Raw genomic sequence first — 10,482 nt, forward strand, 5'->3', positions numbered from 1 at the left:
ACCCCTCACTCTCTCTAATCCTCACCCCTCACTCTCTCTAATCCTCACCCCTCACTCTCTCTAATCCTCACCCCTCACTCTCTCTAATCCTAGTCCTCACCCCTCACTCTCTCTAATCCTCACCCCTCACTCTCTCTAATCCTCACCCCCCACTCTCTCTAATCCTCACCCCTCACTCTCTCTAATCCTCACCCCTCACTCTCTCTAATCCTCACCCCTCACTCTCTCTAATCCTCACCCCTCACTCTCTCTAATCCTAATCCTCACCCCTCACTCTCTCTAATCCTAATCCTCACCCCTCACTCTCTCTAATCCTAGTTCCGGCGTGTTCCGGCTCAAATTATGCCCTGGTTGTGAGTGTGTGTGTTTGGCAACATGAAGAAAGAAGACCACATCCGTGGCGATTTCTCAAAGACTGCAAGGGATGCTCGGCTTCCCCTATAATTTGAAAAAATAAATGGTCAAATATACACTGTTGTGTTAACATTTCATTGACTAAAAATGCGTTACAACACGTCCATCTCGAAGGCGAGTTTGTTCAGAATCAGCTGTTTATCGCAGGTCGACTGACATGATTTCCTTCTCATACGTTCCCGTAGCGTCCATTGCATTTGCCTGTTGAAGCTCAGCGGCCATCGACTTCAATTGGGCTGCATAGAACAGCTTTATTTACTGCGTCGAAAGTCGATGGTCATTTGATAATGCTGCGATTATGTCCCTTCCACGGAGGCCCAGCGTCTCTGGGGGTGAATGGAGGAGTGGCCTGGACACGGGGCTTCTGCGTGATGATTAGAGGGACTGCAAAAGACTGAGTTACCGTTTGATTGACAGCGATTTTGAACCATAAAACGTCGCCGGAGCCCGGAGCTCTCTTTAGTCCTCAGTCCCATCGCGGATTTTGCAAGCGAGTCGAGAGACAAACTGCAACCAATGTCTTGATATTTCTCTGTCGAAATTGCTAGACAATTTTCATTGTACATTTCACACACTTATACACACAATACCTTGTTTCAGTTGAAAAGAATTTCCCCATTTCCTTGTTGGAGTTTAATATCATTTTGGAATTTGGCCATCACTTTGATTCAGGGAGCTTGAGGTCTGCACTTCAAGTCCTGTATTCAGATCAGGTCTTGCAGGGTGAGAGGGGAAAGCTGTGGGTTTCCTTGGTGTTCCTTCAAGACATGGAGTTGGACAGTGCAATGCCTCAGCTTTACAAACTGTTCTCATTAGTGGCAACAATTGGAGCAACATCTGCAGGTGTAGAAAGGAGCTTCTCCTGTTTAAAGCGTTCCTACAACCGTAACACAATGGGCCAAGGCCGTTTAGGCAGCCTAGCTCTGCTGACCATTGAGAGGACCCTGGTCAAGTCACTGGAAAAGACGGCTAGTTGGTATGGCAGGGGCCTACATTATATGATGTAGGCCGAAATGAGCTTCCCCTCTTTGAAAGACCAGCAGCCGCCACTGAACCACATCCTCTCCATTGTTGAACTCCCCTAAACACACGTGCATGCATACATACACAAACCATCACCCATCCTCACGCACACGCACACACGCATCCACACAAACACACACACAGACACACACACCCATCCACACACACGCACACGCACACACACACAAACACACACCCATCCACACACACACACACACACACACACTCACACACACACACGCACACGCACACGCACACGCACACGCACACACACACACCCATCCACACACACAAACACACACACACACACACACAAGCAAACACCCCCACACACACACACGCACACAAACACGCACACACACACACACACACACATACGCACACACACACACACACACACACGCACACACACACACACACACGCACACACACACACGCACACGCGCACACACACACGCGCACGTGGGACAACGTGGGACGTGGTGTCCCAGGTTGTTGATCTGCTGGCCCACAGTCCAACCCAGCAGCAGAGTGTTGCAAGTCCGAAGAGAGAAGCGCCAGCTCAGGTCACGAGGACGAGGAGTTGCACCACCAGACAGAAAGTAGAAACACAACCAAGCGTTCAACCCCGCTGTCAGCAGTACTGGCAGCCGTTTCGCGAGTGAGGTACTGTTTATTTACATTATCGTTACTGCATCCGAATAATATGGAGCTGTTCTAATTTCACTGTCAATGTACAACCAGGTTTTACAGTGTGGTTTACTTCCTCTTCATCTCTTATCATCAGGGGTCACTCATTTCATGTATTCAGCCATCTATTGCATGAGATGGATATACTCTTATTTTGGCGGTCTGATTCCACTCTTTCTGCTGTAGGATCTAAAACCTTGCCGACGTCAGATCGAGAGAACAGGCAGTACAACAACGCGACCACGGGGAGCCCTATACCACCCCCCGTGGGCTTCCTCAGATATCTCAACCCGTTGTAAATGGTAAATAGCATTTATATTACGCTTTCATCCGAAGCACTTCAACCACTCACTGCAGCCAGCTGGTCAGGAGCGGTCAGGGTGAGGCGCCTCGCTCAGGGACACCTCCACACTCTTGTTTTACCATTATTTTTTGATAGGGATAAACATTAACACCTTTCTTCTATGGGGGATTGATAAAGTTGTATCTATTGAAGAGAAAGAAACACTTGTTCATCTGAAAGAAAGACCCACACTTTACTTCACACACTTTACCACAGCGTTGGCCTACTGAATGCCAGAGGTATATTTTAACAGAATGCCACGTAAATATATAATTGTGTTTTTGCACGTTTACAACGTTTAAAAGTTCAGGGAAAAGTATATTCCTCTACTTATGTTGCTCAGGCCAATAGCCTTTTGAGCAGTAATGTGTCTGCAGTTCAGGCTTGCTAAGGGCCATAGAGCTCTTTATCATACATTAGTCAGCACGTCTGTAGACACATTCGTATGCAGTCCCACACTGTAAAAAAAAATATGCTGATTTTACGGTAAAATACCGGCAGCTGTGGTTGCCGAAACTGTACCGTTAAATTACGGTAAAATATTTTTTGTCATGTACGGTAAAAAAATGTATTGATACTGTTGATTTTATGGTTAAAAAATGTGCTTAATTCAATATTTTAGCGTAAAAAATAAAGTTTTTACATTAAAAAAAACATTTTTTTACGTGAAAATGTACATGATAAGTTGTTGTATTTTACAGTTTAAAAAAGTGCTTAATTCAATATTTTACCATAAAAATTAAAGTTTTTATATTTTAGAAAAACATTGTTTTACCTGAAAATGTACATGAAAAGTTGTTTTATTTTACAGTTAAAAAAAGTGCTTAACTCAATATCTTACTGTAAAAAATAAAGTTTTGACATTTAAAAAAAAACATTGTTTTACCTGAAAATGTACATGAAAAGTTGTAATTGTTTACAGTCAAATACCGGCAGCTGTGGTTGCCAGAACTCTACTGTTAAATAACGGTAAAAAGAATTCTTCTTTTATGGTTAAAAAATATATTGATACTGTTGATTTTACGGTTAAAGAATTTGCTTGTTTTTTACCAATAAAAAAAACTGAAATTCCGGGAAAAACAATTATAAAAAAAATATATATATTATATTATATATTATATTTATTATATTTTCATAAATATCAGATATTTATTTTTAGATATTTTGTAAATATACTTAAAATATTCAGACAAATTAGCAGTTTGATTGTTGTCAGAGGATGCAGAACTTGCCAATAGTGTATTCTGTGCCACATTCTATTCTGTAAAGTTAATACACAGAGCATGAATTAATATTGTCAAATTACTATATGTACCAAAACAGCCAGAAAAAATATCCACCTTAAACTTTTCAAATATATACTCTTTATTTGAAATTTGTTGTAAACATCAAGTATTTTAAGTTGATCATATAACAAAATATATATGAATGACGGGTGGGTCATGAAGGAGAGCCCATGCTCTCGGGAGAGCAGCACTTTGTAGTAATGATACGCGTTGTGGATTATTGCTATCGGCCATCTGTTTCTATGGTGTGTTCTTTTTTATAGATTTACTGATCTTATTTGACTGATTTCTCTTGCAATTGAAATTGCATGGTTGCACATTTGGATTATATGTATAAGCAAGCATGGTAACTATCTTAGAAAGAAAAAGAGCATAGAAAAAAAAAGAGTTTAACATTGTAATCAATTCCATTTACTGATGGTTGGCCAGCGTAAGTACTATGTACAAAGTACTATTGGGCGTTCAATTGAAAGCGCTATGTTAAATCCACATACTTTATCTACAGCAAGCCCAATTGGAACAAAACAGTGAGGTTAATTAAATGTATCATAATAAACTGTTCCCATTTCAAAACCAGTGTAGTAAGAGGAACACACTTTACTTACACAATGTAACAAGATACCTTTACACTTAAGTGAAAGTACAAAACCAATGCAGTAACGCTGAACATGTACAAAGTGTACCAGACAATTTTTCTTGTAAAACTTTCAACAAAAACACAACACTATATCTGCAGTGTGTATAACATCGAGTGTACCTTTTATCATATTGTCCCTCAACTTCACTGGAAGGTCCACTCATGGTCAGCCAGGTCTGAGATCAGAGTGAGGACTCTGGGATTGACTGAGAACACTTTTCTCTTCTTGTTCCACTCGACTTTGGTGCCGTTCTCAGGATTTATTGAAAAGAAACACCTTTAAGAAAGAGAGAGCGAAAACATCTCAGGTGGGATATCTTATGCCTTGCATTTTCTAATGTTAAATAAAAAGAAAGGGTAACACTTTACAATAAGGTACGCAAAAACTTGTGTAGTTATTGAGGAACAAATGAGTAACGAATGATGAACGACCAGGGCCCTAACAGGGCCCTAAGTGACAGTTACTCAGTAACTACTGAGGAATTACTGGTAAACAGACTAGGGGACTACTGTATTTGTTACTGAGTATCGAATGATGAACAACCAGGGCCCTAACTGGAACCCTAACAGGGCCCTAAGTGACAGTTACTCAGTAACGAATACATTAGTCCCCCAGTCTGTTTACCAGTAATTCCTCAGTAGTTACTGAGTAACTGTTACTTAGGGCCCTGTTAGGGCCTCAGTTAGGGCCCTGGTTGTTCATCATTCACAGTAACGACTTTATCAGCAAGTACATAACAGCCCAAATGCCTGATCCAAACACACACCCAGACTCAGTAACGAATAGAGTAGTCCCCTAGTCTGTTTACCAGTAACTCCTCAGTAGTTACTGAGTAACTGTCACTTAGGGCCGTTAGGGCCCCAGTTAGGGCCCTGGTCGTTCATCATTCGTTCATCATTCATTACTCATTCGTTCCTCAGTAACTACACACGTTTTTGCGTACCTTATTGTAAAGTGTTACCAAAGAAAGAAATGTTACCGTTGGAGGAACTCCAGTGTAGACCGTAGATCCACCGGGTAGTGTATGTTCAGGCAGTAGTAACTGCCAAACATCAGGCAGATGGCAGATGTGAAGGAAGTGATGTGGTCATTGACAACCTTTCTGTCGATGCTCAACATAAATGTCTCAGAGGCAAAGCAGGAGGACCCTAAGAATAAACATGAATAAAAAAATTACTTTAATGATAATGACAAGGGCTTCAATAACACCCATAAATTCAAATTAGCCAGTGTCTCAAAGTGGGCTAAAAGCTAACATGAAAATAAACAAGCCAAGTACAAGTGGGTGTTAGTATACCGATAGAGAAAGCTTGCAGGTTTGGTTCAGTTTACTTACCACACACAATAAGGCAGGGTGTTGGTGGCACATTCTCCATCTGAACCTCCTCAGCAAGGCTTGTCTTCTCAACGTAATGGAACAGATGCTGTTCCTTCTCATCAAAATGAGCCATTAAAAGAAGCACCATCTGTATGACCTCTTCTGAGCAACCAGTGGACTGGCCTCTTTCAGTTTCAAGCTTAAGAAGAGCATCCAGAACTTGTTTGTGTTTATGTGCATCAACACGTTTGAAGAAGTTTAAGAGACGTGCCCCCTTTTTGTCCACATTGGCAAGGAAGGACACAATCAAACTCACGCCAGTCAGTTCCTGGAAGTGGGCTGCCATACCAACTTCCTTAAACAAAAATGGCCAATCCTGGCTTAATTTCTGGATGCTAGCACCATTATTGATCTCTTTACGCTGCGTGAAATATGTGGACTTGATTAAGTCTTTCACAACATCTGAATTGTAGTTCATATCTTCAAATGTCTTCATTTTTTCTTTTTTTTCTAGCTGACTCTCCGCAGTCTCAGGGAGTGGCAGATGTTTCGGCATCCAGTTGACACAGCCATAGGTGTCTTGAACACTGGCTCTTTGTTCAGCAGATATTTCATCTGTGTCATCATCTGATGCTGCTTTGCGTTTCTGTATCTTTGGTGTGTCAGGTCGTTTGACATTTTCAACTCTTGACTGGAGTTGCTTTGCCAGGGAATGATATCCAAGTCCAATAACATCACCATCAATCACATCTTGAAGAGACTTTGGATACCTGGCCACCATCCTTTTTGCTATCTCTGTGGTGTTGTGTTTGGTTGGATTCTTACAAATCTTGATCATCTCAGAGACCACAATCCTTATCATTTCTCGTCGTAGTTTTGGACTTGGTCTTTTCTGTCTTTCCAAACTCTGTAATATCTCTTCAGAGAGCTTCTGCCATGGTATCTGAAAATTTTCTATGCAGTTTGGCGCAGGTCGATAACTTCCTGAGGGTGATGATGTAGCTGATGATGTTGGTGAGGGAGTGACTGAGGACAGAGAGGATTGGAGAAACACTGGAGGGGAACATGCCGGGGCTGGAGTTGGAGTGAATGAGTCTGTAAAAGTACAACAAAAGAGACAAAAGAGAAATCATTAAACCTTTAATGTTTTTAAAGAATTCTTAAAGAAATTATTAAACTATTACATTACTTGTGCAGTCCTGTAAGAGAAGTGTGCTGTGTAGTGGTGTCAATGTTTTACACTCACCCTTTTGGGCCCAGGCAGCAACCAGTCTTCTGGCTTGTATGGGCTTTAATACTGGCAGCAAGTCTCCCTCTGCAATGTACTTCAAATCATCTGTTGTTACTGCACCAAGTGTCTTCAAAGCATCTTCTACTGACTTGACAACTTGATCAGGAAGATCTGGAAGCACTGCTGCTATGGCATTGCTTATCTGCAGTGATTCAGCCATATCTGTAAAGACAGACAAAATACACTGGCCTGCTGATTCAGTGTGACAAGAGACTGTGCTTCAATGGGACAATATGGTATCCATTGTTTATGTAATATGATAAAGGCCACATGTCAATTAGTTCACTAACAAGTCTGCATTCTAATCTTCCAGTGTTTTTTACACAGTACATGTGGTAGTGTGAAAGAAATTCCCCATCATACACTCTCATCAGAAAATGAAGTGCAAAATCATCTTTCACAAGAATGAGGATGATTTCACCAAACTCCACTGAATCATCATTCTTCGTGACAACAAATTGGCCCTTTCTGTAAATTATCCCATTATACTGCACATCACCAGGATTTATTGTATTTCTTTCAGTGAAGCCAAAATGGAGAATTGTGCCTTTAACTTGCTCACTGTAAAGCTCTGAGTAAAATGGTGATCCATCTTTTATTTGCAAGGCTGGAGGACTCACTGACCCAGCGGAAAGAAAGGCCTGAAACATTTGATGCCTCTCTGAAAGAGTCAAACATAGATTTTTGAAATTCTTCAGATGCCTTGTACATCTTTTGAAGTAACTATGTTTGCTCTCAAAACGCATAGCCCATACCCTCATGAGTGGGCCAAATTTCAGGATCAGTCCTGGATAATGCCGCAAAAAATGGTGTTTAGGTCTCAAGTTGATTTCTGGAAATAGTGCCTTCCTGGTTTCCAAATATTCTTGGATGAGAACATCTAGATAGGCAACCTGAGCCTTGGAAATTTGCTGAGCACATATCAGGTCAACAATGTCCTTAAGCTGCAAAATTAACTGCCACACATTATCTTCGGGGTCCTGCACCTTGTCTCCAATTATCAGAGGCAACAGTCTCAAGAAGTTCCAATTTTGGACAGCATGTCCACTCAGTTTCAGTGTGTGTGGACTGACCTCACAAGGTTTGGAGGAAGCATCTGTTGCTTTGTATTTTAACTGCTTGATTCGCCTGTTCAAAATTGTGTAGGTGAACCATTTCTTTTGTTTGATGGAATACTTGAGGTAAAGAGCAACATCGTATGAGAGGACACCCTCAAAGATGTCATGACCGAGACAGGGGGGCAGGCCAGGTGAACAAACATCAAAGTTTTGTAGAGTATTAAATAGTGACCTAAACTTTGTCCCTTGTACTTGTGGAGAATCCTCTGTCTCCAGCTGTTCAATGGCAGAGCTGTACGTTTCTGGAGTCCGCTCCAGTCCACAGATGTTAGGATCAGCACCCAGAAGTTCAGTTCGAGAAATCAAACAATATCTGCAGAAGTACTGAGATGAACTGAAATTTTCTGTGAAACCACCAATGGCGTGAGAGCCCAGGTTGTCTCCAGCAATGCAGTAGAGAGCTCCCTTTACTACAAGTTCATCTCCCATTGTTATCCCATTTTCCTCCAGTTCTTTCAGATCAGTAAGGAGTTCAGAAAAAACCTTGGCCTGGCCAAATTCCTTAAAATCCTTCTCTCTACACAATAAAACCAGCAGCATGTGGTCAACATTTGATCGTACATGGGGGGGCATGTTGAGAAGAGAGAAGTACACAGCTAAAACCTTGTGCTTCTTTTTTGCAGATCCCAATGGGTTCACAACTTCGAATGCATCCTGGTACAAAACCAGCTTGAGACAACTTGGGTTTTCCTGAAAAAATGTGTTTGACATAAACACCTTACCATCACAACAGTCAGAGAGAACATCTGTTTTGGAAACATTATTATGATCCACTGACATGAGGCCCTGCCAAAAACTGGACTCCTGCATACCCTTTAAAGTCTTAAGCACAGGAGTATAATAGGCACACCTCTCTATCCTGTTCTCATCTCTGCCCAGCAAGATTTTTTTGGGCTCCACATATTTGAACATGTCTTTAAAGCACTGGGTTCTTGAGTAAGCAGTTCTCATTGGCCCTGTGTGGCAAGCTGTAAACAGGTCAGATTGTTTGATTGTGTCACTAATTTTTACAATGTCTTCATCTGAAACTGACATATCTTTTAGAACTAAGTTTAGACGATTAAAAGTATATGTCTGTCCCAACTCATGTATATTCTGTATTTCTTCAACAATGTTTTGAATGGTAGACACTGGAAGAAGATGCTGTCCCTGTAGTTTCATGTAAAACATACATATATTTCTCAGATACAGGTCACAGAAATTAGACCCATCCCCTACAGTGTCATCAGCATCTGACACACTGGCAGGTTCCTGTATGGTAGCAGTTGTAGTGGGAGTCTCACAGTGTGTATCTTGGATTGATGCACAAATCACATTTTCTGCCCAATGTCTGTGCTTTCTGGACATGTGAGAGGTAAAAGACGTTTTTCCAGTGAACACACTTTTGCATCCTCTCACTGGGCAAGCGACATGACGCCCTTCTGCTATGTGCTCCTTTAAGTGAGCAACCAACAGTTTAGTTTCCTCACACTGGCGTTCACAAAGTGAGACGGTGCATTTTAATGGCCTTACGGCCACATTCTGAGCAACGGTTGATGTAGGCCTACTGTTGTGGTGCCGATAGAAGTGCGACTTTAGAGCTGTATAGCCTGAAAACACCTGCTTACAACTTGCTCCAACACATTTAAAAATATGTCGGGGTTCACTGCGGTGCAGTTTGCAATGCAAAACATATGCTTTTAAAGACTGAACGTTTTCTCCACATATGTTACAAGAATACATCTTCGATGGACAAATACGCCGTCATATCCACAATAAGCTTCAGCACATAGACGGATCCTGCTTTAGCCCGCCCGGTTGGTAAACTCACACCGCAAGATAACCACGCACATAGACGGATCCTGCTTTATCCCGCCAGGCGGATAAACCCACACGCAAGATAACCGCAGGCTCCAGCACAAAGACGGATCCTGCTTTATCCCATCAGGCGGATAAACCCACACCGCAAGATAACCGCAGGCTCCAGCACATAGACGGATCCTGATTTATCCCGCCAGGCGGATAAACCCACACCGCAAGATAACAGCAGGCTCCAGCACATAGACGGATCCTACTTTATCCCGCCAGGCGGATAAACCCACACGGCATTTTTCAAAAGCAGTCAAACTTATGTCTCCTAAACACGTCTGCACATATATTACATGCGTTTCCAGGCTGTTCTGAAAGTCTAATGTAGCTAAAGGTAAAGCTATTGGGGACATTAACACAATGTTAACTGTCTGTAATGCAACCCTCTTTATAAGCCGAATAAACACAATTCAACTAACGCCTTGATTTACTTACCGAGGTAACTGAAAAACAGCTCCAACTTCTGGCTGAGGCAAAGTCATAAAAAGCCGCTGAAGAAATTAAACTTCACTC

At 41.8% G+C, this 10,482-nt stretch overlaps 1 protein-coding gene across 1 annotated transcript in view; it reads left to right on the forward strand.

Moving 5' to 3' along the window:
• Positions 1–2,003: 2,003 nt before the first annotated feature.
• The window catches only part of LOC307085346 (fMet-Leu-Phe receptor-like), a 17,412-nt gene continuing 8,933 nt past the window's right edge, over positions 2,004–10,482 (forward strand). The window contains exons 1-2 of the mRNA XM_079750123.1: positions 2,004–2,103; positions 2,314–2,429. The gene's annotated coding sequence lies outside the window, so the exon portion shown is untranslated. The remainder of the gene's footprint in view (positions 2,104–2,313; positions 2,430–10,482) is intronic.

Source organism: Pollachius pollachius, assembly GCF_949987615.1.
Source record: "Pollachius pollachius genome assembly, chromosome: 13".
NCBI lineage: Eukaryota > Metazoa > Chordata > Actinopteri > Gadiformes > Gadidae > Pollachius > Pollachius pollachius.